The sequence below is a fragment of the Narcine bancroftii genome, chromosome 2, assembly GCF_036971445.1.
Source record: "Narcine bancroftii isolate sNarBan1 chromosome 2, sNarBan1.hap1, whole genome shotgun sequence".
In the NCBI taxonomy this organism is placed as follows: domain Eukaryota; kingdom Metazoa; phylum Chordata; class Chondrichthyes; order Torpediniformes; family Narcinidae; genus Narcine; species Narcine bancroftii.
This window is the reverse complement of record NC_091470.1, coordinates 317,071,783-317,099,709: the sequence shown is the minus strand read 5'-3', so window position 1 is coordinate 317,099,709 and position 27,927 is coordinate 317,071,783. Positions and strand designations below refer to the sequence as shown.

The 27,927-nt window shown below is 41.5% G+C and overlaps 1 protein-coding gene and 1 long non-coding RNA gene across 15 annotated transcripts in view; one reads left to right on the top strand and one right to left on the bottom strand.

The window, feature by feature from the left end:
• The window catches only part of LOC138755566 (uncharacterized), a 109,562-nt gene extending 99,159 nt beyond the window's left edge, over nucleotides 1–10,403 (bottom strand). Inside the window, exon 1 of the long non-coding RNA XR_011352395.1 lies at nucleotides 9,778–10,403. This is a non-coding gene — a long non-coding RNA (uncharacterized lncRNA). The remainder of the gene's footprint in view (nucleotides 1–9,777) is intronic.
• The window catches only part of dlgap1a (discs, large (Drosophila) homolog-associated protein 1a), a 615,703-nt gene that overhangs the window by 509,097 nt on the left and 78,679 nt on the right, over nucleotides 1–27,927 (top strand). The window lies entirely within an intron of this gene.

Below are 27,927 nucleotides of genomic sequence, written 5' to 3'. Positions count from 1 at the left end.
CAGTCTGATTCATGGGAACCAGGTATCAGAGCAAGGATTCAAGAAGATGCTGAGGGCAAGAAGGGCTGCAGAAAGGCCTCTGACTCTGAAGGCTTCCTGATGATCATGGTTTGGATCTGGAGCTCCGGTTACCGATGAATTGAACAGGAGTTTGTGCAGCTGGATAAGCTGCAGGAGCACTGGAGGTAAATCCACGGATACTTTAACTCCTAAGGGATTCTCTTTTGCTGCTCTTTCTCTCTTACTGTAAAGGGCACCAGGCAACTCTGTTTGCCTTACAGCAGGTAGAGGCCAATTTTGTGTAATATTATATGCTCTGTATTATTACGTGAGATGGCAGAGGTCGACAGCATCAAGTCCACGCTGCTGAAGATCCAGCTGCGCTGGATGGGTCACGTCTCCAGAATGGAGGACCATCGCCTTCCCAAGATCCTGTTATATGGCGAGCTCTCCACTGGCCACCGTGACAGAGGTGCACCAAAGAAAAGGTACAAGGACTGCCTAAAGAAATCTCTTGGTGCCTGCCACATTGACCATCGCCAGTGGGCTGATAACGCCTCAAACCGTGCATCTTGGCGCCTCACAGTTTGGCGGGCAGCAACCTCCTTTGAAGAAGACCGCAGAGCCCACCTCACTGACAAAAGGCAAAGGAGGAAAAACCCAACACCCAACCCCAACCAACCAATTTTCCCTTGCAACCGCTGCAATCATGTCTGCCTGTCCCGCATCGGACTTGTCAGCCACAAACGAGCCTGCAGCTGACGTGGACTTTTTACCCCCTCCATAAATCTTCGTCCGCGAAGCCAAGCCAAAGAGATTATTACGTGACAATAAAGGTATCTTGAATCTTCTTGCTCTACCACCTCCTATGGAAGCTCATTCCAGATACCAACTACCCTTTCTGTGAAATGATGCCTAATCAGCTTTTTTGCATAACTGATTACTTGAATTGTACACTCATTTCCTCAGCCAGTAAAAGCAAGCATGTCATACACCTTCTTCATCAGCCTTCCTAGTTGCAACTGAATCCCCAAGTTCTTCATCAGCAGACCCCATTCATTACTATTTGGCAAAATCACCTCCTCCTCATGGAACATCAATACAGGCTGCATGCTTAATCCCTTGTTCTATTCCTTGTACATTTATTACTGCTTAGACACAATCTATAGCTCTCATATTGTTGGCTGAAAAACTGGAATTGAAGGTCAGAATATCAGAGTGAGATTGATCCGGTTGGCTGGTGCCAGAACAAAAATCTTTCTCTCAACATCACCAAGTGCAAAAAATTTAATGGAGAGACCAAGAAAGAACACACCTGTCTGAATTGATGGGATGGAGGTGGAGAAGTTAAATAAGTATCTTTGAGTTCCTGGGAGTCCATATTTTAGAAGAATTCACATGGAGCTTGTGCATCGAGGCAACTGTGAAGGCCCACCAATGTCTATACTTTCCTAGGAGACTAAAGAAATACTCATGTCAATCTTCTACAGGTTCACTGTGGAAAGTATAATGACTGATTGCATCACAGCCTGGCTTGGTAATTTAACTGCCCAGGAACACAGAAGGAAGCAAATGTTCCCAAGTCCATCACAGGGTCTGACCTCCCATAAATTGAAGGCATCTATGAAAGGCAGCCAACATCAAAAGGGACTCCTCCCCTCCCCTTCCTTTCCTCTGGTCACAATCTCTTCTTCCTGCTACTTTTGGACAGAGGGTGGAGAAGCCTGAAAACCAGCACCTCCAGGTTCAAGATCAGTTGCTTTCCAATGGCTATCAGGCTCTTTAAGACTTGAATGCTCCAATACCACACAAGAACTGTCTGCATTTTTTTCTTACACTGTGATAACTTTGAATAATTGAAAATGTTAAAAAAAAATGTTTGATCCTTTTCAAGAGAAATAAATACTTCTCTTATAGAACAAATTCAGACTCCTTAACCTCCACGTTACACTAATTACAGAAATCAACATGACAAAAGGATTTTCTGAACTATTTTAACACCACACTATCTTCTCTTACAATAGGATAACTGACTATTTTTCTATCTTTTGTATTTATTCTCTTTTGAATTTAATTGTATTTATACTATTGCACTTTTTAAAAAATATATGTTCGGCTGCAGCAAGTAAGAATTTCAGTGCAATGTACAAGTCAAAAAAAAAACTCATTTTCAAGAAAATGTTTGCTTGTACCTCAAGGTCTCTCTATTCTACGACACTACACAAGTTCCTGCCATTCACTGTGACTGTCCTACTTCCGTATAACTTCATAAAATGCATCTCCTCCTAATTGGAGAATTAAATTCCATTAAAAAATGGAAACAGAAATGGGCTCTGCAGCCCATTGAGTCTGCACCTCTATACCTGAACCTCTCACCATAACCCATGATAACCTGGCTAATTATGAGCCTATCAATTTCCACCTTAAATATACCCAATGTCTTGGCCTGAATGCCTGTGGCAATGAATTCCACAGATTCACCACCCTCTGTTCTAAGAGGACACCCTTCAATCCTGAAGTTGTGCCCCCTTGTCCTAGATTCTCCCACCATGGGAAACAACCTTTCTACATTTGGCCATCTGGCATTCCCTTGCCCACTTTTCCAGTTGATCTACATTGTGCTATTACCTCGCAAATCTTCTTTACTGTCTACTATAGCACCAATTTTTGATATCATCTGAAAACTTATTAATTCTTATCCAAGTTGTTAATATATATGACAAACAACAGAACCAATACCACAGCATCACCAATCCCTGTTGCACACCACAGAACACAAGCTTCCATTATGAAAAGCTATCTTCAACAGCCACCTGCTTCCTACCACCAGGACATATTTGTGTGAAATTTGCTAACTCACCCTGGATTCCCACGTGTTCCAACCATCCCGATCTGCTGACGGTGTGGGACCGTGTCAGTGACATTGCTAAATTCCACAAAGGCAACATCTACCATCCTGACCTCATCATCCTCTTTGGTCATATCTTCAAAAATCGCAATTAAATCTGTGAAATATGACTTTTTTTTCCATCCACAAAATCATGGTGACTATCCCTAATCGGTCCTTTCCAAATGCAAATAAATCCTGGCGCAGAATCCCTTCCAATAACTTTCCACCAAGGGGGGGGTTCACCTGCAGTTCATAAATAAAAGCACAATGCTCACTGTCCACTAGTTATAGCACCTCCCCCACTGGACCCTCCACTTCCTAGCTGTAGACCAAAACACGGAAGATTTATGACAAATACTTCTTCAACGATAATCCTAAACACTGGTGCCCCACAAGGTTCTGTAGTTATCTGCTTACTCTACTCATTGTGCAGTCATGTCTGTGTGGCCATACACTGCTCTAATTTCATCTACAAGTTGGCAGATGACACCACCTTCATAACCTGAATCTCAAATAATGACAAGATCGAGTACAGGAAGGAGATAGACTCTGGTGGCATGGTGTCAGGACAACAAATGTCTCAATGTCAGCAAAGCAAAGGAGGCTATCATTGACTTCAGAAACCTGGAAAAGAACACATTTGCATCAATACTGTGGTGGAGATGGTGGAGAGTTTCAAGTCCTTGGGGTGCATATTGCCAACAACTTGTCCTTGTACAACCACATGGATTTTACAACTGAGAGGGCATCAAAGACACTGATTTCTCAGAAGTCTGACAAAATTTAGCATGTTTTTGAGGTCTCTTACAAATTTGTAAGCATAGAAAATATTGTCAGATGAATCACAACTGAGTACAGGTATGGGCAGCTTAATATCCATGATAGTTTCTGTGAAATTAGGCATTATGCAATGTGGACGTTGTGTGAACACCATATTTTATACTTAGCAAAGTTATATGGGATACTGAACTTGTGCTAAATTAAACCGTTTAAATTTTTTTTCACTTTTTAAACTTTTTTGTAAATACTTAGCCTGTATCACACACAATTTATCAAAGACGATCAGGATCATCCACGTCACTGTTCTCAACTTCCTCATGGTGGTGCACTGGAAGAGTTTCAGGTCGAATAACCTCCATTGATGAACTGTCACTCTGTGATGCCTGAAGGGCCTGGCTGAGGCTCTTCTTGGGGAGGTGTTGACTTCTTCAGGAATAGAGAATGTCCAGTGTTTTTTGCCAAGTTTGCTTTTTCTTCATAGATTTCTTTATATGCAACAAACACAAACACTACATGAGCACTCTTCTCTATTCATGAAAAGCATTCAGTGATTTGCGTCCATCTCTTCAGCACTCTTCAGTAAGCTGTTAAGGCCTGCAAAGAATTTGGCCAATCCTTTAACAGTGAACCTCTTCTGCACCTGTTCTTTTTCTCTTTCTACAGTTTCCTTTTCCTTATATCTTCAACTATTTGCTCCAGCAATTCTTCATTTGTTAGTTCCTCAGGAACCACCTTTCACAGTTCTTCAATGTCCTCATCATCTATGTCTAGGTTAAGGTTGTTGTTTACCATGTCAACAACAGCTATATTAATCCTTACAATCTCATCATCTTTGTTCAAATCCCTTAAAGTCATGCACATGCTGCTTCAGTATTTTTTTCCATATGCCATTCATACACTCATTGGTCACGTCATCCCAGGTCCAAGCAAAGTTGTTTATGCATTGGCAAATATTGCACTCCTTCCAGAACTGCATCAGTGTCTTGCCAGTGTTATCGGTTGCAGCAACAGCTTGAGCAAAAGGTCCTCCTCAGGTAGTAGGCCAGGAATGCTGCAATAATCACTTGGTCCATTGGTTGGATTAAAGAGGTGGTGTTTGGTGGGTGGAGCACCACGTTGATGTTGGGCTGGAGTTCATCATTGAAAGGAGAGGTAGTGGAGCATTGTCTGCAATTAGCAAATTCTTGAAAGGTATGCCTTCTTCCGAGCAGTACTTCTCCATTTCACTGGCGTAGCAATCAAAAAGGGCATTCTGAATCGGCATTTGTGCTTTTCAAGACTTTTTATTGCTCCTGTAATAAACCAGTAAGGTGTGTTTGTTAATATTTTTTGAAAACCCTGGGTTTTTCGCTATGCCAAATAAGAAATGACTTTAACTTGTACCAGCAAAACTATCACTCTGCCTTGAAGCTTGGCCTCCTGATGGATGAAAGTCTTTTCAGGCATTTGCTTCCAGAATTAGGAAGTTTCGTCCATACCTGCATTAAAAATTTGCTGGGGCAAACAACCTCCCTCTACAATTAGTTAACCAAAGTTTTCAACAAATTTATCTGCTGTCTTCACATCAGGACTCGCCACTCACTTTCACACGCTGCAGCGAAAAACATGGTTTGAAGTGCCTGAACCACGCAGAGCTCGCACTAAGCTCGATATCCTAGGCTGGTCCTGCTTTTTCTTTAAGCATCTGGAACAAGTTTCATGCCTTAGCAGAGATCATCAACGTGCTGAGAGGGACTCGCTTTTGTGTCTGGTCCTCAATCCACGACATTAGCAATTTCTCCAGATCTGATATGGGTCCCTCCCGCATTTTCACTAGCCTTGTAGCTTTCAGTGGAGCTGATCCTTTAACCACATGGAAAAGTTTTTCTTTGTTTCTTGAGAATTGTTGCAACATGCCGAAATCACGAGCAATAGCATTCACTAGTTTTCCACCTGTGTGTTGTTTAATAACCTTTTGCTTCACTTCTAAATCAATGCTTCTCCTTTGCCTCTTGCTGCTGTGATCACTAGCACTGGTTTTGATGCGTTTGGGAGCCATGATGGTTAGAAAGTACAGTGCAGTACCTACATACATAAGCCTTTGTATACAAAAGACACGAGATACACGTTGCATGCAGGAAGTTGCTGCATACGTTCAATTCTGTCCCATTCTCTAATTGTGATTTCTGAACTCTATTATAACTTTATGGGACCACAGATGTTAGATGAATAACGGTCGGATATGGCCCAAATGGACGTAAGGAGGCGTATACCTGAACAGAAACTGCTTTGCTGAAGAATGCAGAGAATTATAAATGCAGCTCAAGATGTCATACAAACCAAACTCCCCTCCAATTATTCCAGCTAAAGTTTAGACTATAAACCAGTAATTCTCAACCTTTTATTTTTCATTCGCATACAACCTCTTTAATCATATTTTGAAAATAAATCAAAATGAGGAACATAAATCTGATTATATTTTGGCAAAATGAGTATAGTGCCTTTGATTAGAGCAGTGGTTCTCAACTTTTTTATTCCACTCACATACCATTTAAAGTAATCCCTTAGGATGCCATAGGTGCTCTGTAGTTAGTAAGAGATTACTTTGTGTTCTGTGAGTGGGAAAAGGAAGGTCAAACCTTCCTCTGACTCAATAAAGTTGCTAACATAGTAAAGGAACCATCCTACCTTGGTTATATTCTCTTAACATGGGGCATAAGGTGCACATGCTTGAAAACATGAACCTCCAGATTCAAGGACATTTTCTTTCCTTGTAGTGGATTGTGCACGAGCGCAGCGAAAAGAACTGAGACAGCAGGCTGGGAGTTCATTTCGCACAACTGATTTACTTTGAAGTTCGCGCTGCAGCCTTTAAGGCTGTCTAGAATCTGCCCCTCGCATCCCAGAACTCACATCACACTGACGTAAGGCGTATGTGCACTTCTGATCTGTACCGGAAGAGAAGGACCCGCGATGCCATCTTTGCCATGGCTGCCCTGCTGACCGCGCGTGACAAGTGAGGCTGGTTCGCCGCTGCAATTATGTACGCTGCCAGATCCTGCTGTTTTCAGGCTCTTGAGGATGATCAGCTGTAAAAAGATTATGCCTGTATTGTGTTTTGCCACTGTAATTTTTTTCTGCACCCTGTCCTTTCTATACCCTTTTCTGTACCCTGTACTTTTTGACTTATGCTAAAAAATACTCCCTGCACTGTTGTTTTATTAATTTACTACCTCCTGTGTTGGTTGGCTTACTTGGATAGCATGCAAAACAAAGTTTTTTTTTACTGTCTCACAGTGATTATAAACAATTCAATTCAAGTAAGGCTGTGTCATTAAAACAATGCTTTTCTCAGTTTCTCTGCATAGCTACATTTCAGCTCTAAAACCTTCCTGCTGCAGTGGGCCTAATCTATAGAACAAATGGCAAATTGTTCAATTTGGTCTGCTCCACTCCAATTGCAAGGTCATTTCAACCTCAGCTTTTGAGATGCATCAAGACATGATGCTTTCATGACCACATGCCCACTGAAGTATACAAGAGAATGGGCCTTGCTCCTATTCAAATCATGGCTGATGTACCTTTCCTCTCAACCCTATTTTAATGGCTTCTCCCCATAACCTTACTAATCAAGAACTTATCCACATTCTTTTTTATCAAAAACCTATCAACCTCCACATTAAACATACTAATGATTTGGCCTCCACAGCTCTATGTGGCAGTGAATTCAACAGATTCACCACTCTCTAGCTGTAGAAATTTCTCATCATCTCTGTTCTAAAGAAATATTCTGAGGTTCTGCCCACTAGATTTAGATTTTCCCACTGCTGTAAACATCTCCATATCCAATCTATCTGGCTCTTTCAATATTCAGACAGTTTCAATGAGATCCCCTCAAAATTCCAGCGAGTACAGGCTCGTTATACATTAACCCTCTCATTCCTGAGATCATTCTCCTAAAATTCCTCTGTACTCTCTCCAATGCCAGCATATACAACCTTAGATATGGGGCCAAAAATTGCTCACAATTCTCCAAATGTGGTATAACCAAAGCTGTTTAAAGCCTCAACATTGCATCTCTGCTTTTAGCCATAAGTCCATAACGAGACTATGGAACATATCACCTGCTTTTTACCTCTGAGCAAGAGCTGAATGTTTAAAGGTCAAAAACTCAACACAGAATTGGCATCCACCATATACTGTACATCTGAAACATGGACTACTGTCGGCAAGCACATTCAAGGCACTGGAGAAATGTTACCAATGCCATGATCTCTCAAAATCATCCAAATTCACTGAGAAGAAAAGCAAACTAACATCACATGCTCTCCTAGGCTAACGTCCCAACCATTGAGGCTCAAATTACAGTCACTCACAAGCCCAGCAGAAAACATCTGAAAGGTGTTCTACACGGAGCACCAATGAGACAAGAGCTGACCAGGAGAACAAAGGAACTGATTCAAGGCTGTTCTTAAAACGTTCTGGAAAAACATGCATCATTCCTGCGACTCGTGGGAATCCCGGGTGTAGAAATTAGAGAAGGAGCAGCTGAGATGGTGTTGAAAATGTCAAGTCTCTTAATTGGGAAAACGGGAAGTCCAATGAAAACAAGAGAAAAAGGAGCATATTATCTCCCAAATTCAGTACAGGTAAACCCTGCTTTATGAGAATGAGCTTATATGAAGAAATTCTAATGGGTTTATAAGGGTTTTTGCTTTTACAAAAATTGCCTCTGATATTAGGTCTTCGCTTTATGAATTTTTGGTTTATGAACAGTTTCACAGAAAAGCTCTTCCTTCGTAAAGCTGGGTATACCTGTATGTGGAATGTTGGGATAGTTTTTGCATTATTTTTGGTTTTGTGGTGGTACAGATTGTTCCTTGTGAATTGAAAGATTGAAATATAACCTTGCTGTTTAAGAAAGTTGTGAAAGGGCAGTGAGGCAGATATCAGCAGTAGGGAAAATACTAGGATCTGTTTTTAAAGTTTTTATTATAGATTCCTTTTGGAAATTGCCATAGTTAATGTAGAGCCAACAAGGTTTTATGTAGAGAACCGAACAGTAGAAAGCAATGCTGGATTGTTCCCTCACTGTTTACATGCTTGAGTGCTTTATTTTTAGTTTCATGGAGATACAAGAAACTGTCGATGAGAGTGGAGGGATGAGGGAAGGTAGCTCCGCATTCGGTCCTAATGCAGTATCTTTACCCCAACTGTTCACCATTCCTTTCTCCACAAAAACTGCCCGACCCTCTGAATTCTACCAGCAGATCATGTCAGGCAGCATTCCATGGGCATAACTGGTCAGTCAATGTTTTAGGTTGCTTAATCAAGACAGAAAGGAGTTCCTTCAGCAGTGTATTTTTTTTGTTCTAAACCACAGCTGACCACACAAACTGAAATGAAATAGAACTTTACAGGTGGTAGGTTTTCTTGTTAAAGTTTAAAATTCAATGTTTCAAAATTTTCCTTTACATATGATTCCATTTTATTTTTCAGTGAATTTTGTTGGCCTTCAGTTTTATTTGTTGATTCATAATTTGATAGGATATTATCTTTGCCTTCAATTAAATTACCATTTATTTTGTTTTTATTGTCACCGGGATGTTCTCCCTCTTGTGCGCTTACTTGCAAGTGAGACACCTTCCTGAGTTATGGCCATTAGACACTTCACCCCAAAGGGTAATTTTTATGCTTTAGGCAAAAGTACACTTTTCAAAAGGTTTGGTGATTTTTCTTTTGAAAAAAATTCTAATTTATTTCAATTAACCTGTTAATTTTTTTGAAATCCTGGTCTTTCCAAGGGTCTTTCAGTCACAAAAATGAAGATTTGTTGATACAACCTCAAAGCCCAACCAGTAACACTTGGAAAATGTAATAAAAGTGTATCCATGGTTTATTCTGCAGATTAAAAATGTTAACTTACACTGAGACACAGTCTGGTTTGTTCTTTTTAGGTATGTTAAATGAAAGTCCTTCTTCAATTTTTTTTCCATAACATTTCTTTTAACCCATATCTTTAACAAATATTTTAACACTGGCATATCATATCCCTGAAATAAATTCAAATTCCACATATATAAACTGATGGACATCAAATTCAGAAATATAAGCTATCTCCACCTTACCTTTTCCAATTTTGAAGATGTTCATTAGATGTGGATCACAGAGAATATGACTGTATCATGTTTTCCTTCTCGTTCCATCCAAATTAGAGGGCAAAATAGCCTAGATCCTAGCTTTTCAATCTGAGAGTGTGGTGGTACACCACCGGCCTACTGCAGGGGGCAACCTCTGTACCTGCAGGAGTGTAAGGGGACAGGACAACACCTGGCTGGCTGCCAATCAGTTGGCCTGAATGGATCAAGCCCCACCTGGTCAGGTGTCAATCACCCTCTGGGATACAAGCCTGTGCCGGCCTCCCGAGGCCTCACATTGAGTTGCTCCAGCCACAGCCAGCCTTGCTCTGTGGAGGTTTTTGTGGATTAAAGCCTGTTGTTCAGTCTTTACCTTGTGTGTGTGTGATTCTGGCTAACACTTTACAGTCACACTTAAAATGAAACACTTTCTCCAAGTGACCTCCATGGTTAGTCACAATCAAAATGAAGCACTTTGCTTCCCAAAAAGGCACAGGTCAATCCACTGAAAAGGCCTAGTCATTCACAGAGCATGTTTTGCCCTGAATTCCACAAAAATGGCTGTCCACAAGAACTGCTTCAAAAATTTGCTTTCTCTCCAGCAGTCAGAATAATTCTCCCTTTGCAAAATCACAAGGTCTTTGCAAATGTATCGAATTCTGGAACAGACTGTGACAAACCTTCCCTTAGTTCTTCCAATGTATCGAATTATCACTGGGCTGTGACTTCTGCTTATGTGAAAAGTTGAATCAAATCAAATCAAATAGCTTTTTTATTGTCATTGTACAAGTTATACAACGAGATTTATGACAGCAGTACAAGGTTACCAATGCAGCGACGCAACCACAGGCAGCACCACAGAAGTTAAATAAAAAATTTAATTTACAGTGCCGTATATGTCCTTTATGTGAATGGAGGGGGGAACATATACGGCACTGTAAATTAAATTTTTTATTAACTATGACCATTCAGTCCCTCCTGTCTATCCTATACCCTACAGTGATAATCCCATTTTTCTAAAACGGGAGCTCGTAATTAATACTGGACAGAAGGGTTTGTTATCAAACATTATTTTTATTAAAACACAACAATTAATAGAAAGCATGGGAATAAAGCACATACGCGCACAATATGAAAGATCTTGGGGGAAAAAATACACAATTTAATAAGACATATGTGCACAATGTATAAAGGAGCGTGGGAATAATGCTTAGTGATTGCCCTCACAATCTGGCAGACCTAGTGTCAAATCTAAGGTTAGGGTTCAGGTTAGTTTGTCAATATGCGGGCAGCGGGATAATCATCTGTCTTGTATTCACTGGTATCTCTGTCAGAGGTTCTGTTTCATTATAAACTGTCTCTTTTGGTCGGCCCATGCTTTCATTACCCTGTGCCTGTTTCTAGCTCTTAGTGGGATCAGTTGTTCATTCTTGTATGTTCTGGGGTAAGTTTATTGTCTGTATAGTGGGTGACCTTATATTCACACCTTAGCGTTAGGGTTAGGTGTGTGATTAGGGCTATGGAAGGCATGGGGTCAGGGTTCGTGTTAGGGTGAGGCTTAGCAGCCCACAGCAATAGAGCGCAGGCAGCAAACTGCTGGGACAGAGCAGGACAGTGGACTGCGGGAGAGAGCAGGCAGTGGTTTTTTTAAAAATTGCTAATATGCAAAGAAAATTAAGGTACATATTACGCTTTGATCTGAGTTGGTCCCAGACTGCCTGCAGTTTACTTTAGACAGCAGGCACTCCAGGAAATTGACAAGGGATCTAGGAAGTAAAATGTCAGAATTGGAATGGCATCCTCATTCCCGTTGCAAGCTTTTTACACAGCAAGCATTCCAGAAAAATAGGAATCATTTCCTGAAACTCAGCAGCTGTGTATATTTTAAAAAAAACATATCTGTCATGTCCTGGAAGTAACCAAAACATTATCAAGATCTGACATTCCCTTCACTTTTCCAAGATTACTAAAGCCAATTATAGTGCTATAGAAAGCATGGATCAAGCCTGCTTCCTACCTTACCTAAATGCTTCAGTAATTCATTGTGAGACTGAATTTAATTTTTGTAATTTGTTCAGTGAAACTGATCTTAAGCAGTGAAATAAAATGGATAACAATGACTTGGCAGCTTGTTTGACAAACAAAGCAAATTTGTTTTCTATTGAAGTTAATGATTTACACTGCAGTTCAAGACTATCCTCACCAATCCCAAACATACACAAACACATACAAAGAACCAACACAATGATCCATAAAGAAAAAGAATTCATTTGAATAGCATTCCTAGTTAATCATAAATTTTGACTCCACTGAACACTGATAAGATGCCATGGCCATTGCATGCTACACTGTATGAGTGGGAGACGTTTCTTTCTCATTGCCAGCGTGTACAGCCTGTAAAATTTAAAAAATTAAGGCAATCTCCCTTGTTTATCTTTCTGTTAGAGAAGGCTTTGGCAACCCTCGATGTCCCACCTTCTATGACGACTAAATTCTTTGGCTCAATTATGACTGAAATTTGTGAAGCTAAATTAAACAATTCACTCCTTTCAAGGATTTCCAGCATCCTAACATAGAGTTTTACTATTGAGGATTGTGTTGTAAAGCAAGGATAAGTTGGACCTTTAATTTGTGCCTGTTTAGCGTTAGGACCATTCTCTCTCCTACATTTTAGTGAACAAGTTAATGATGTATTGGAACACAGCCTCCAAACATGCAAATATGCAAGCTTCAATTGAGGTTAGTCTGACCTTGGTTCTTAATTGGAGGCAAAATATATTGGTGTTTCCCAATTATCCTGTCAATAAGCAGAAACCTTTTTAGAGGTGTGGTGCAACATTAAGATGATACAGCCTTAGTTGCCTTCACTCTGCACTAAAATTGGTTAGTTGTGGTCAGGGGATTTTGTGATGTCAAAAAAGGCTTGCTAGAATGCTTGATGCAGCTCCCCACATTTCCCTTGGAGTTATCAGACAGTGAAGATTATATCCATTGAATTTTTTAAAAAATTTAGATATACAGCATGTTAACAGGCCCTTCCAGCCCTCAAGCCAGTGCTGCCCAAATACACCAATTACTCTTTTACTCCTGGTACATTTTGAAGGGTGGGTCTAAACTGGGGCACCGGAGGAAACCTGCACAAATACAGGAAGAGTGTACCAACTTTTAACAGATGGAATCCACACTGCAATCTTGGGAAGCTGTTCTTCAGCCACAGGGAGGAAGTAGTTGAGGAGACCCTAACCATGACTTTCCCTGTGGCAGACAGCAGGGATCTCCCGTGTATTTACAACAGTTAAATTTGCCTCCTTTCTAGAAAATGTAATTCTTGACCCCCGGCATGTCTTCTTTACAGATGTGCAAGATATGCCTGTCTGAGTTTGTGTCTGAGGTTGCACTCTCTATGATGTGTTTGGATTTCATCAAGAATGCCATCTGTTTCCAAAACCATTGACTGTTTTCTATACCTTGGGAGCCACCTCAACATAAAGACTATGAAATTCACAGTTTCTATCTCAAACTTTGACTCTTAATTTGAGGAAAAATGTGGTTGAAGATCAAGCCAGTTTTATTAACCTCTGAAATTGTGCTGCCTATCAAGCCATTATCAGACATCACGGTCATTTTCAGCTTCCTCGCCTCAGGATGTGCCCTGGCTGCTACTGTTGGCGACTGCTGAATCTCACGTTTGATCGTTCATTGCATATCAAGGACGTCACCCAAGCTCCATCTTCAAGGAGAGAAGACCATTAACTTTTCCATCAGGCCACAAAAGCAGTAGAATGGCATAGACATTGTACTGCTCTTGTGCCAATAGAATGAATATATTGCAAACCTCCTTTAAACATGCTTGGAATGCTGGACTCCAGCCCATGATCCAATTGCAAGATGAACGTGCTTTGCTGCAGGTGCTACTCTTCACCAGCTTGTCTTGTTCATTCTCTCTTCTTTGTCCACCACCCACACTTCCCATTATTGCAGTATGCATTATTTTATGGACATTCCTCTCCTGCAGCTAGAAAAGTGTTGTTGGTATTATGGTTAACACCAGCAAAGATCACTTCTATATCATCTTGCAACACATCAGTTTTAGTGTGGTATTACACAGAAAAATGTTGTCTGTAAACTTTGTAGCTGCAATTCTTATTCTTCATGCATCTTTCACAATCATGGTAAAGAACCCCACTCTGCTGTATAAATGTACAAAATATAGCAAGGAGTAATTTTTAGACTCAGATGATAGGAGGCTCGGAGAGGTAGGATGATCTACAACTAGATGGCATGCATTTAAGGTGAGAAGGGAAAGATTTAAAAGAGACGTGACAGGCACCTTCTTTATCCAGAGAGTGGTGGGCCTCTGGAATGAGCTCTTAGAAGTGGGGAATATTATTATGTTCAGAAGACATTTTGAGAGGTTTAGAAGACAAACTGAACTACTTTGATCGACATGAACAAGTTAAGGCGAAGGGCCTGTGTCTATGCTGTAGAACTCTGACTCCCTGATTCGTAACGTCAGCACATTTGGTGGAGGCTGACAGTTCTATCTTGTATCCATGCATACTTGAAGCTAATGCATCCAGTGTGCAGAAGTGGTCCAGTTGAGAAGCCATTTGTGGATCACAAGACTACTTAAAATGGGCTCTCTGCTGTTGCTTGTTGTCCAGCATTGGAACCATTTAAGTGTGGTGTTTTATACATAGACATACAGCACAGCATCAGGAGGCTCTTCCGGCTAATGAGCCCATGCCTTCCAAATACACCAAATTGGTGTTTTTGAAGAGTGGGAGGAAAATCATGTAGACACAAGGTGAATGTACAAACTCCTTACACACAGTACAAGATTCGAACTCGGGTCGCTGGCGCTGTAACAGTGTTGCCCTAACTGTGCTGCCCGTGATATAATACTGGGAATCAAAAGTTTTTCAAAATATTAAATTGCCTTTAGTTCACTGTAAATGTGGCCTCATCAATGCCTTGTTTAACTGTAATATCGCGTCCCAACTTGTGCATTAAATGCCCTGACTAATGAAGGCTAATGCTCTATCTACTTGAGCTGTCACTTTCATGGAACAATGTACATAGAGCTCCAGATTTTTTTGTTCTATGACATTCTTTAGGGCCATGATTTGAATGACCAAAATGCAACACCTCACACTTCATAATTTCTTGGTCCACTTCCCCATTTGATCTTATGTCCATAAGTTACTGCAACATCTTCAGATGATTCAAGAACATGAAAATGCCTGCCAACAAGCTTAAAGATGGCTTCTTCCTTGCAGCTGTCAGGCTATTGAATGATCTCAACAGTTCTTTGAAGCAGCCCTTGCAATGTACTATGTGATCTTTCTCATTGCAACTATTTATGCTCCGTAATTGTGCTTTTGCCTTTGTATAGCTGAAGAGTTGACTTGCTGGCCTGCTCATGGAAGATGTCTTCTCACTATAACAGTTATAATATGACAAAAAAACTTGAATTCCATCTTGGTATGGGGAATTGATCTGGCATAGACCACAAGTAGCTGCAAAGATTTGTGAACATAGCTCAAGCCATCATGCAAACCAGTATCTTCTTCTATCAACGCTATCTGCTACCTTGGGAAAGCAGCAAATATATTACATTCCAATCTCATTTACACTTTCATCTCCCTCTCCCTGGAACTTTTCGCTTTGGAATGACTAAGGTTGAGAGTTAACATATAGAGGAATATAAGATTATGCGGGGCATGGATAGGATGGACACCCAGCACCCTTTTCCTGGGGCAACAATGGCAAATACCAGAGAACATTGTTAAAGAGAGCGGAGGAAAGTTTAGGGGCGAAGTCAGAGGTATGTTTTTTTTAATTCACAGTGCCTGGAATGCATTATCGGAGGTGGCGGTGGATGCTGGTACAATAGGCCCATTTAAAAGACTCTCAGAGAGGCGCATTGAAGTAAGAAAAATAGAATGTTATGGATGTGTGGTAGGGAAGTATTAGATTGTTGTGGAGTGGATTTAAATAGGTTGGCATAACATCATGGGTCAAAGGGCCTTTACTGTACTGCACTGTTCTATGTTCTCAGATATATGAATTTGAAAACGTGCACCTCCAGATACAAAGGTGTACATTTCCTTTTGTTATCAACCTTTTAAATAGACAACCATTATTTCTAGATGATGCCTTGCATGGTTTAACTGAACCTTTCTTTTTTTTCTTTAAAACTACCCTGCACTTTTGCTTTATTTGGCACTATACATTGAGCTTTTGTTTTATTAGGCCTTTCCACACCGCGGGTGAGCCGTGACCCTACTTAGACTTGGATGAAATTCCCGGGAAGGCTGGACCTCCCGGGTCTTTCGCTCCACAGTCCAAATTCCCTGTAATTTGCCCTACCTAGTGATGATGTAGTGAGTGATGCATTATGTACTCACAGGAAGTCCTACCGGAGGTCGGATCACTCAGTAATGGTGGCTGAGACTGACTTATCAACAGTGGCCCTTAAACTCTGTTCTGCAATAATGAGGCAGGCATGTACTGTGAGCAAAATTTTGAATGGCATCCTTGTAAATGCTGGAGAAACAAGAACGTGTATTTGCAGAGCAAACATGGAGATGGCTGCAAGCAGTGACACAGCACACAAGCGTTTACATCACGACACTTCCCCTGCTCGGCTATTTCCTGATTTCATACCGCAGGGAGAGGGTGGCCCAGGGAAATAATTACCCGGGCTGACATTTTCACACTGTCAGTTCACAGGAGGGTTCCCAGGAAACCCCATTTTACACAGCGGTGTGAAAAGGCCCACTTGAAACAGTACTTTAATTTTTGCACTACCTGATGTACGAAGTAGATATTGTATTTCCCGGATGCACAAAGGAAAACTTTTACCTGTATCTCAATGCACATAATGATAAACAGTTCAATTCAATTTTTTTAAATGGCGTGCGATTGGGGGGGGGTCAGAGATATAAGTGAGTTGAAATGATTTGTTGAAAATCAGGTTGGAAGGTTGAGAGGGGGATAGGTTCAGTGTCATGATGTAAGGGGATTTGGGGAAAAAAATAACAGGCCTCCCAGATCACTCCTGTTGGAGGAAGACCACCCCATTCCTGGAATGACGTGGGATGTTGATGATCACATATCAAGGTATAAAGTTCTTCCAGTTGCAAAATGACTGGCCGTACATAAACATCCTGATTGAGCCAAGTTTCTATTTTACTATACTGAGAAATGTTTTAGTTCACGTTCAGAACATTTCTTTCCCACAGAAATACAAAACCAAGGTTAAGTATAGGATTTCAATAACTTGGCCAGCAACATATTTAACATATTTAATCGAGAAATATGGCCTGGAATGTGATCAGGTAAAATTTCTATGTGAGTATTTGCCAAAAATAGTTGGCGCAGATTACGCTGATTTTAACAGGATTAATATGCAGTAACAATTGGTCTAGTAGAAGCTGATGCAGAAAATAAGAATGAGAAAGAGGAGACATGTATATGACACATCAAGGGAAAATGCCTTGTTCCCACTTTTGCTTGGGTTTACAGCTTATTTTATCGTTCTCTTTCTCTTGCAGCTTGATGTACATGTTTGTTATAAATCTTTTAATTATCATTGTGTCTGTAATCACATATTCAAAGCTGCTTCCTCTGGTAACCTCACCCTGCTTCCCAATTTGTCCTTTAAGTAAGTTTTCAGTTGGTGGTATGCAAACATTGTACTGTGAGTTATACCATATTTGTACTTCATTTATTCAAAAGATAATAAATTATTTCCCAAAAAACAATTTTCTATTCTTTTGATCCCTTTTCTCTCCCATTCTCTAAAGGAAAGGCTATCTATTGTGAAAGAGATTAGTTGATTTTGCGTCAATAATAATTTTGCAAGTTGGTCATTTGTTTTTTTCATTTCTACGTGAATCTTCTTCCAAATGTTGAGCAGATGGTGCAGTACATACATGGAACATAACAGAGAGGGCCTACCGTGGACCTCCACCCGCTAAAATGATAGAATAAGAAGACGAAATGAACTGACCCAATGTGTAAAAGTAGATGACACAATTTTCTTGTTTATTTTTATTGTGTGATGACATTGTTTAATGGGTTTATTGTATTGTATATGTTGAACATTTAGTGGGTAGGGAGGGGGGAGGGAAGGGAGGGGGGAAAAGGGGAGAAAATGACACTGTGTATATTCAAGAGGGAAATGTTTGTGTGTATTTTGGTTAATATGGTTCATAGTGTGAAAAATGTTTAAATTTTTAAAAAAGGGAAAATGCCTTAATCCTCAATAGGCAGAAATCCATACCACTTTTCGATGTCATGCTCACTGACCTATCTCTCCTCTCTGTTGTATCTGTTCTGATGTTCCTCACGAGATGCAAATCAATAAAATTGCAGTCAGACTCTGAGAGGAACACATCACTTGGGATCATACAAGGGTATTCAGCAGGACAAGGGGCAGGTGAATGTGTGTATCAACCATAGTGGGAAGCAAACCACACAGCCTGAATAAAGGACTTTTCGGATGTCGTCGAGTGGAAATCCTCACCTTGAGAACATGTGCGGAGTGATAAGGAGAAACTGAGAAAAAGGGATGGTGTCCTTACAAGAGTCAGGGCAGGGGGAGGTGTAGACCACATAGCTGTGGGAGTTGATGGGTTTGTAATAAGTTGGACCTTCAATGTCCAGCAGAACCCAGAATAAAGTAGAGGTATGTTCCAAGTTCATGTTTACATTAATGATAGTATGTGTGGAAGTACAGTAATAGATTTTTTTGGCATGGGATCCAGCAAGTCAATCCATATATAAGTACAGCAGAATGAAACAGAACAGGAGTTATTCAGTGAAAGAATGGTTAGAATGAAGTATGTATGGACAACATTATTTTACTGATGTGTGGTTCATTCAGTAGTCTGATGGTAGCAGAAAATAAACTGTCATTGAATCTGGTGGTAATGCTGATGAGTTTAATATCATGTATGATGTAAATTTGCACTGAAATTCTTGCTGCAGCCAAACAGATCTTCTTTGGCTTGGCTTTGCGGACGAAGATTTAGGGAGGGGTAAAAGTCCACGTCAGCTGCAGGCTCGTTTGTAGCTGACAAGTCCGATGCGGGACAGGCAGACACGGTTGCAGCGGTTGCAGGGGAAAATTGGTTGGTTGGGATTGGGTGTTGGGTTTTTCCTCCTTTGTCTTTTGTCAGTGAGGTGGGCTTTGCAGTCTTCTTCAAAGGAGGTTGCTGCCCGCCGAACTGTGAGGCGCCAAGATGCACGGTTTGAGGCGATATCAGCCCACTGGCGGTGGTCAATGTGGCAGGCACCAAGAGATTTCTTTAGGCAGTCCTTGTACCTCTTCTTTGGTGCACTTCTGACACGATGGCCAGTGGAGAGCTCGCCATATAACACGATCTTGGGAAGGCAATGGTCCTCCATTCTGGAGACGTGACCTACCCAGCGCAGTTGGATCTTCAACAGTGTGGATTCGATGCTGTCGGCCTCTGCCATCTCGAGTACTTCGATGTTAGGGATGAAGTCGCTCCAATGAATGTTGAGGATGGAGCGGAGACAACGCTGGTGGAAGCGTTCTAGGAGCCATAGGTGATGCCGGTAGAGGACCCATGATTCGGAGCTGAACAGGAGTGTGGGTATGACAACGGCTCTGTGTACGCTTATCTTTGTGAGGTTTTTCAGTTGGTTGTTTTTCCAGACTCTTTTGTGTAGTCTTCCAAAGGTGCTATTTGCCTTGGCGAGTCTGTTATCTATCTCGTTGTCGATCCTTGCATCCGATAAAATGGTGCAGCCGAGATACTTCATTACAAAAGACCAAATTGAATTAAAAAGAGCCAATAAATACAAAAGATAGATAATAAATAGAGTCAGAGATCTATAGCACGGAAACAGGCCTTTTGGCCCAACTCATTGATGACGACCAAGCTGGTCCCATTTACCTACATTTGGCCCATGTCCCTTTCCTATTCAAAAGTCCGTATCTGTCCAAATGTCTTCAACATTTCAATTATCCCCACCTCTACCACTTTTTTTTTTTGACTCCTCAAACACTGAAGTCTGTCTTAACCAGCGATCTGTAGGCTGCTTTAATGTTGGATAAAGGATTCAACTTTTCCTGGGCTGTTGTCATGTAATTGATCTTCCACCAATTTACCCAACTTTTCTAACTTTTCATTGTTACTGATCTTCCCAAGCACCAACTCCATAAATTGTTTTCCCATCTCACTGATCATGTCCCACCTGACTATCCTCTCCAATCACCCAGACCTTACCCCTATTCAAATCTTTCCCTCTAATCCTACCCCACACTGCATACCAAAATACTTTCTCTGCAATTCCACAGTTTTTGGAATGGTGAGAATTTACAGAGCTTTTGTACAAAAGTGTGCACATATACAAGCTCTTCTGCAAGCAACTCCTTAGGCTTTATACAGATTTCTCATTCACACACACACACACACACACTGTCTCTCTTTTCAGGCCATAATCTGCTAGTAAGCTGGCTATTGCGTAGTAAAAGAAAAATTGTAAATAAATCTTTGCAGCCTTAGTTAGTTTGTAAAATTAGCAACTAAATGAAATGAGGTACGTCTAAAATGAATGAGAGAGCATGATGTTGATAACTTTAGTGATTATATTTCCATCATTTTATTGAATAAAACATGGGTTTTGCTTAATGCCAGACACTAGCCCTTTCAAACTGCAGCACCCAGATAGCCCTCCTGGGATCTGGGTGCGATTACAGGGTCTCGGGTGCAGGATTCACCTTTCAAATCAAAGGCGGACCTACCTGTTAAATCACCAATCTGGCGATTTAAGGGGACTCCCGCCCCCGTGATAAGATGGTGAATGACATGTAACACACTTACTCTCACAAACTCCCTTGTCAGCCTCTGATTAAAATGTATTGTCTGAAATGTGATTATTGCAATATCCCGCCACCCGACATATCCCCATAAATTACATACATTAATGTATTAGAAGTCTGTTCCTTCCATTCCATTTGCGGCTTGAAGGTGCAGGGGGCTGCCAGCAGGGCACTCAGCAGACAACTGCTGGTGGGTGTGGGTGATCGTGGTGGGCTGCTGGCGGGGCAGTCTGCAAAAACCAGGGTGGGCTGCTGGTGGGGCAGTCAGTGGGTGACCAGGGCACCCAGGGGGCTGGGGATGTCTTTGCACTCACCGGAATTTCATGACGTCACCAGAGTAAGTGGGTCATCCATTTTTGATTTCAAATCGGCCACGGAAGAGACCTGAATATGTTTAATTGGGTTGCCTGACCACCTCTGAGGTAGGTCAGGGACAAGGTTAGATTCTGACCAAATTGACCCAATTGGACCCTTTCAAATTGCCACATAACTCGAGTGCTAACTGTGCAAATTGCCCGGTTAATCTCATTTTACATGGCAGTTTGAAAGGGCCTGTTGATATTATGTGTGGCTCTCACCACGGTTGGTTTAAGGTTCCTTGATCCTGCACATTGCATATCCATCCATATTTTAAATTCAGACAGACCAGTGTACTCCTAAGTAATTATTTATAGAGATTATTGCTTTCTTCAACAAGTCAATGCAAAAGGCAGTTAAAGCATTTACCTTGCCTTTAGTGGCTCTGTAGTGTGTTATGAGCGAGCATGGCAAAGAGACTGAGACATTAGGCTGTGAGCTGGAGAATTCTGCCTTTAAGCCCGTCCTCAGTTTTGCCTATAATGTCCCAGCGCTTGAGTCCCGATGACGCAAGCATGTACATGACCTTTTGGTCTAGACAGGAAGTGATGGTCATGTGACACCATCCTTGCCATGGCTTCCCTGCAAACGTGCATAGCCACTTCCCCATTTTAAAGGCGACAGTGATTGGGGGGAGGGTGGAGGTTTAAAGGAAACTGGTAAAGTAACTGTTAATGCCATCCAGTTGGAGGGTGCCCAGTCAAAGATGAGGTGTTGTTTCTCCTATTTGCGAGTGGTCTCACTTTGGCAGTGTGTGAGACCATGCACAGACATGTCAGCAAGAAAATAGTACAAGGAAACAAAATGGGTGGCTGCTGGAAGATCCACACTATTGCAGCGGACAGAGCTGAGGTGCTCAATGAAGTAATCTCTCAGTCTGCGCCCAGTCTCTCTGATGTAGAGGAAATCACAACGGTGTTTACTACAATCACAGCGTCTGATGTTTTCTGCATTGTTTCATAGAATGATATGGTAACGTTCTCTTAATATTTTGCTTACAGATGTTTTTGTTAGATATAAAGTAAAAAGAAAAATTAGAGGTCAAAATAAATAAATTTTATATATGCCTGTGAGCGTATCATAATACCATCAGAAATCAGGGCAAATTTTAGTCTGCACATGAAAAATAAAGTTCAAGTGCATTGACATGTAATTGCAATTAAAGCAGAGGATGTAGAGATTTTTCACAGTATCACTTTAGAACCATACTTTAAATAATTAACTATAATTTGCATGGGTTTGACTTATCATGCTTATTGCCAGACTCATCTGCCGACTGTATATTCCAGATTTTATCTAAGAACATATAATTAAATTTTGCAAAGTCCAGCTAAAGGAAAAAAAAATGGCTAGTGTCAGGTTATCCTCAGGCAACTTTTTTGATTTTTACTGAAGAAGTCACTACAATCGGTAGGTTCCCAGCTGAACCGCTAGAAGAGAAGGAAGAATAAGAATAATGAGGGCTGTGCAGGCAATTCTGACTAGCCCACAATGCCAGCTTGATCAGCATAGGTGAGTTGAGCTGAAGGGTCTGTTCTCTGCTAATTTTTGTTACTTCTGTTGTAATCTTTCCAGCTTGATTCTAATATTTGAAACCTCTTCTGCAGTTCATTGGGGTGAGTGACAACTTACTAGTTCGGCAATTCAGATGTAGCTCATTGGGCCAACATGGGATCCACAGGTGGGGTGGAGCAGTAATTGTGTGGGGAGAATGGTAGTTGTGTGTTCCTACTGCAGTTTTCACTGCATGTTCTCTGATGCTCAATGTTGACTGTTCATGAGCCAAGGAATTCCACAGGTTTGCTCGGATGAAACATTTTTTTCAAAGAAGCTGAGACCAGAGGGACCAGACATGAATAATTTCCTCTCCTCCCCAATAGTGCCTTTCTTCAGCACAGGTCTAATCTCCGATGATACATTCACGGACGTATCAGGTTCATTTATTTTGATTTCTGTGTATTATTTTTATCTGATTAAAACATTTAGTAGCTCAATCCTGTATGATGCAATGTTGCAATTTTATTACACGGTTCAGCCATAGGACAAAGAAGAAGCCTGATCTTCTCAGGACATTGCTGTCAGACATGTCAACCATGTGGCTCACCCAAAAAGAGTCAGCAAAATATAATTAAGGTCTCTGTGCAAGAAATATTGGCCTGGGTCACCTAACTACAGGAAAGATATCAATAAGATTGAAAGAGCACAGAGAAAATTTACTTGGATGTTGCCGGGACTTCAGGAACTGAGTATCAGGGAAAGAGTAAACAAGTTCGGACTTTATTCCCTGGAGCATAGAAAAATGAGGAGAGATTTGTCAGAGGTAAAATTGTAAGAAATGTAGGTAGAGTAAACACAAGTAGGCTTTTTCCACTGAGGGTAGGTGAAATACAAGCCAGAGGGCACAGGTTAAGGGTAAAAGGGAAAAGGTTTAAGGGGAATTTCTTTACACATAGTGGGAGTTGGAACAAGGTGCCAGGTGAAGTGGTGAATGTGGGTTCATTTTTCACATTTAAGAAAATATTGGACAGATACATGGATGGGAGGTGTATGGAGGGCGAAGGACTGGGTGCAAGTCAATGGAACTAGCCATAATAATAGTTGAGCATTGACTAGAAGGGCTGAAGGGTCTGTTTTCTGTGCTGTTCTTTGGGAGGGGCACTGGCATTAGTTTAATGCCCCTTTATAGGATGATTAAACAGCATTGGTGTATATTGGTTGCCTGTGTTTAAAAGATCATTTCTCTGAAGTGTACAGGAGGAAGGTGGGGAATACTGCTGCCTGGTTGGTCGTGGTCTTTGTTCCTTGATCTTCATGCATTTTCCTTCCAACAGCTTAAGTTTCTGCTGATGCATTGGGGAGGGGTATTTGCCATGTCGGCCTTGGCTGAGTCATAGCTCCCAGGATGGCAGAACACAAGATTGCAGCGGTCACGTCGGCTCCTCACAATGGTGAAATCCCCAACCCGCTTCATTGTATCTATAATCAGGAAACACTCATCAAAATATAAAACTCAAACTGGAATTTTTTTGGAATATTTTATTTATGATTTTCCAAACTTGAACTCAAACTGTTATCAACATCATCAGTGTCAATGTTAACAGTATCAGGATTGACTACAACGTACAGTTATCCATTTTATACAGTTTTCTGCAGAGATCAAGCTCTTATCATCTCCCTTGCATGCCAACACCCATATTTAACACTTAACGTTTAACTAACCACAATTACACAGGACATTAAGGACTCTCACAACAAAGGCGTGAAATTTATATTGGGATTTTGTGGGTTTGTCACAGCATAGCAGTCAGAGCTTAGGCTGCTTTCTTGACTTTGCCTGGTTGGGATGAGATGGACCCACCTAGCGGCTGAGGAGTAGACGGGGAAGGCAGGGCGGCGAGATACATAGACCACCTATCGTCGTGTTCCTATGGAGTTTAAGTATGGTTACCAATTTTTTTTTTAAGTATTGTATTTTTTTCCTTAATTTGTAAGTGATCTTTTCCAGTGGAACACACTTTTGCATGCAGTGCTCAGACATGAGTCGATTTCCAGTTAACCGCTATGCACTTCCTGGCCACTGCCAATGCGATCATTACAAACCAGAATTTCAAATCAGTGGATTGGATTGCTCAGATTCTCTGTACTTTAAACCTACTGAAGCATGGAATGCGGACTGCTGCAAACTGCAAAGGACTCACAGGAGATGCATGGGAGGCCATCAGAAACACTGCTGGAGAAGACAGAAGCATAAAAGCATGGGCCAGCATCGGAGTTAGACTGAGAGTTAACCCTTGCAAACCTGCACTCCTTACTTTCTTACTCTCAAATATAAGATTGCCAGAGAAGAAAATGGATTATCTGAGGATGCACCTAGACCAGAGAACTGCAGGGCTGCTGTGCTCTGATGATGACAGAAATGTAGCTCCAGGACACCATTCCAGACTCAGCAATGTAACTGGATTGCCTTATCCTTCAGAGCAGACAGAGGCACTGCTGCGTCTGGCAAGACTCAAGGAGGGGGAATGTGCATTTACATCAACAAGAACTGTTCTCTGTTGTGAAGACCTTCTGCTCAGCAGAGATAGAGTACCTCCTGGTGAAATGCAGACTCTTCTACCTGCCCAAGGTATTTTCGGCCACACTGATTGCTGCAGTCTACGTTCCACCATGAAGGAGCTTCATGGTGCCATCTGTGAAGCCCAGACTTCCCATCCTGATGGTGCCATGATTGTTACTGGTGATTTCAATCATGCCAAGCTGAAAATGGTCATACCACAGTTTCAACAGCATGTCAACTTTGCCACCTGGATTGGATGTACACCAATGTTCCTGGTGCAAACAAGGCTGCACCTCATCCTCACATTGGTTACTTGGATCGCATATCTATACTGCTAACCCCAGCATACAGATTGCTGGCAAAGCAAACTAGGTCAATTCACAGGGAGATCAGAACATGGTTGGGGTGGGGCGGGTGCCATAGCTGTGCTGCACGATTGCTTTGAGACTACAGACTGGAGCTGTTTCTGCCAAGGCTGAACTCTCCAGTTCAATCTGGAAGGCAAAGAGAGGGTACACGCAGAAGACCCACAAACAGCTATGCGACACCAGCAACACAAGGTGCATGTGGCAAGGGATCAAGACTATAGCGAATCACAAGTCAACCTTGCAAATTAAGGACAATTACGCCTCCTTTTCAGACAGACTGAACGCCTTCTATGCACGCTTTGATGAGAAGAACAGGATGATGCCAAAGAAAGCTCTATTTCCCCACCGGATGAATGGGCCCCTTGCATAGTTGCGGCCGGGGTGAGAAGAGCTCTATCCAAGGTAAAGCCACTACCTGGTTGGGAACTGAAGGACTGCACAGACCACTTGACAGAGATCTCCATGGACATCTTCAACCTCACTGCATCAGTCCATCATTCTCACAGTGTTCAAGACAGCTGCTATCATCCTGGTACCCAAGAGGGTGACAATAACAGGCCTCAATGACTACTGCCCTGTGGCACTGACATCCACCATTATGAAATGCTTCTAGCACATGATGATGGAATGCATCAAACTTCACCTCCTAGAGATGCTGGACCCATTTCAAAGAGACCATTCCAAAGACTGTTGTTCATCGATTTCAGCTCTGTATTTAATACGATTATTTCCCAGAGGCTGGTGGAGAAGCTGTCTTCGATGGGACTCAACACACCTCTCTGTAATTGGATCCTGGACTTCCTGACAGGGCTGCATGCTCAGATGACTCCTGTTCATGCTACTTAACCAGATCCAGCATTACCAGATCCAGCTCCAACAGTTTGCAGATGACACAAGAGTAGTTGACCTTGTCAGCAACAATGATGAGTCACACAACAGAGGACCAGGAATGACCACCCTCCACTACACATCAACAACTCTGTAGTAGAGAGTAGAGAGCATTAAATTCCTTGGAGTTTACTTAAGTCGTGACCTATCATAGACACTCAACATCTCCTCATTTGTCAGGAAGGCACAACAGACACTGCACTTCCTGAGAATACTGAAGTGGGAAAGGCTACTGGCCAACCTTCTATAGGAGCTCTGGCCGGCTGCATCACAGTATGGTATGGTTGCTGGAAAAAAACCGAACTGCGGTCAATCCACAGGACCATCACTGGCGTCTCTCTCCCCACCCCAATTGACGTGATCTACTAGCATTGTTGTCTGAAGAGGGCACGCAAAATAATTGAAGACCCTTTCCACCCTGCACGCAGCATCTTTCAGCTGCTCCCTTTGGGGAAGAGATACAGGAGTATCAGAGCCAGCACCACCAGGCTGAGGAACAGCTTCTTCACACAGGCAGTGAGCAACCAAAGGAACTCTGCTCACATTAAACATCTGAGAATCGCATATGTATAACTCAAAATGTATTTATTTATTGGTATAGATAAAATACTTGTCCTGCATATGATTGTCTGGTTGTGTGTTATATCTGGTGTTTTGCACCAAGGACTGGGGAACGCTGTTTCATTGGGTTGTTCTTGTAGAATCAGATGTCAATAAACTTAAGAGGTACTGTAGATGGTAGATGATCTGTTTTACGGATGCTTGGTATAATAACTATTTTTCATGCTTCAGTGAATGAATTGACAATGATTTGCAGCTCAGCCTCTGGATATACACTGGCAAACTGAGAGCATCAGTGTGATATTGCAATGACTGAAGCTAGTGTGACCTTGGTTCTGGTACGGAACGTAAATAGGTTGAACATTCCCTCATTATTCTGAAGACTAAATCCAGTCCATCAGGAAGCCTGTTGGAGGTAAGGTAGAACATTGTGGCAAGAAAGATGGAAAAAAATCAGAAGGGATACAGCCATGCTTGACCAGGACTGAAGATTAAGAAAAGAGTGTATAGACTAGTTATGCTCATTGGAATTTAGAAGAATGAGAGGGGATCTCATAGAAACATAAAATTCTGACAGGACTCAGAAATGTGATGCAGGAAGAATGTGATGATGGGGGAAGTCAAACGCCATCCTGTTCTTTGCTTATTCCTTGAAGAAAGTCTGGCCCGAAACATTGGCAATCTTTCTTTATCTCCTATGGATGCTGCAAGACCGGCCAAGTTCGTCCCACATTTCTGTCTGTTTTTACGTAAGATACACTAACTGCACTAGTACAAACTAACTTGCCACATTGTTATAAATTGGAAAAAAGAGATAATACATGTGAAAGGTTGGATAAATATTCACAAAGTATATAAATCTTCGTCCGCGAAGCCAAGCCAAAAAGAAAAAAAAGACATAATTTTGTGTTTGTTTGTGGAGCAATGGATGTGCATTATTGATTTTTAAACCAAGCAAATATAATGGAGATGAATTTCTTCATTTTCATTGATGGAGAAAAGTGTGTATACACGAAGCACATTAGAATTAGCTGTCATTGGGAATAAGA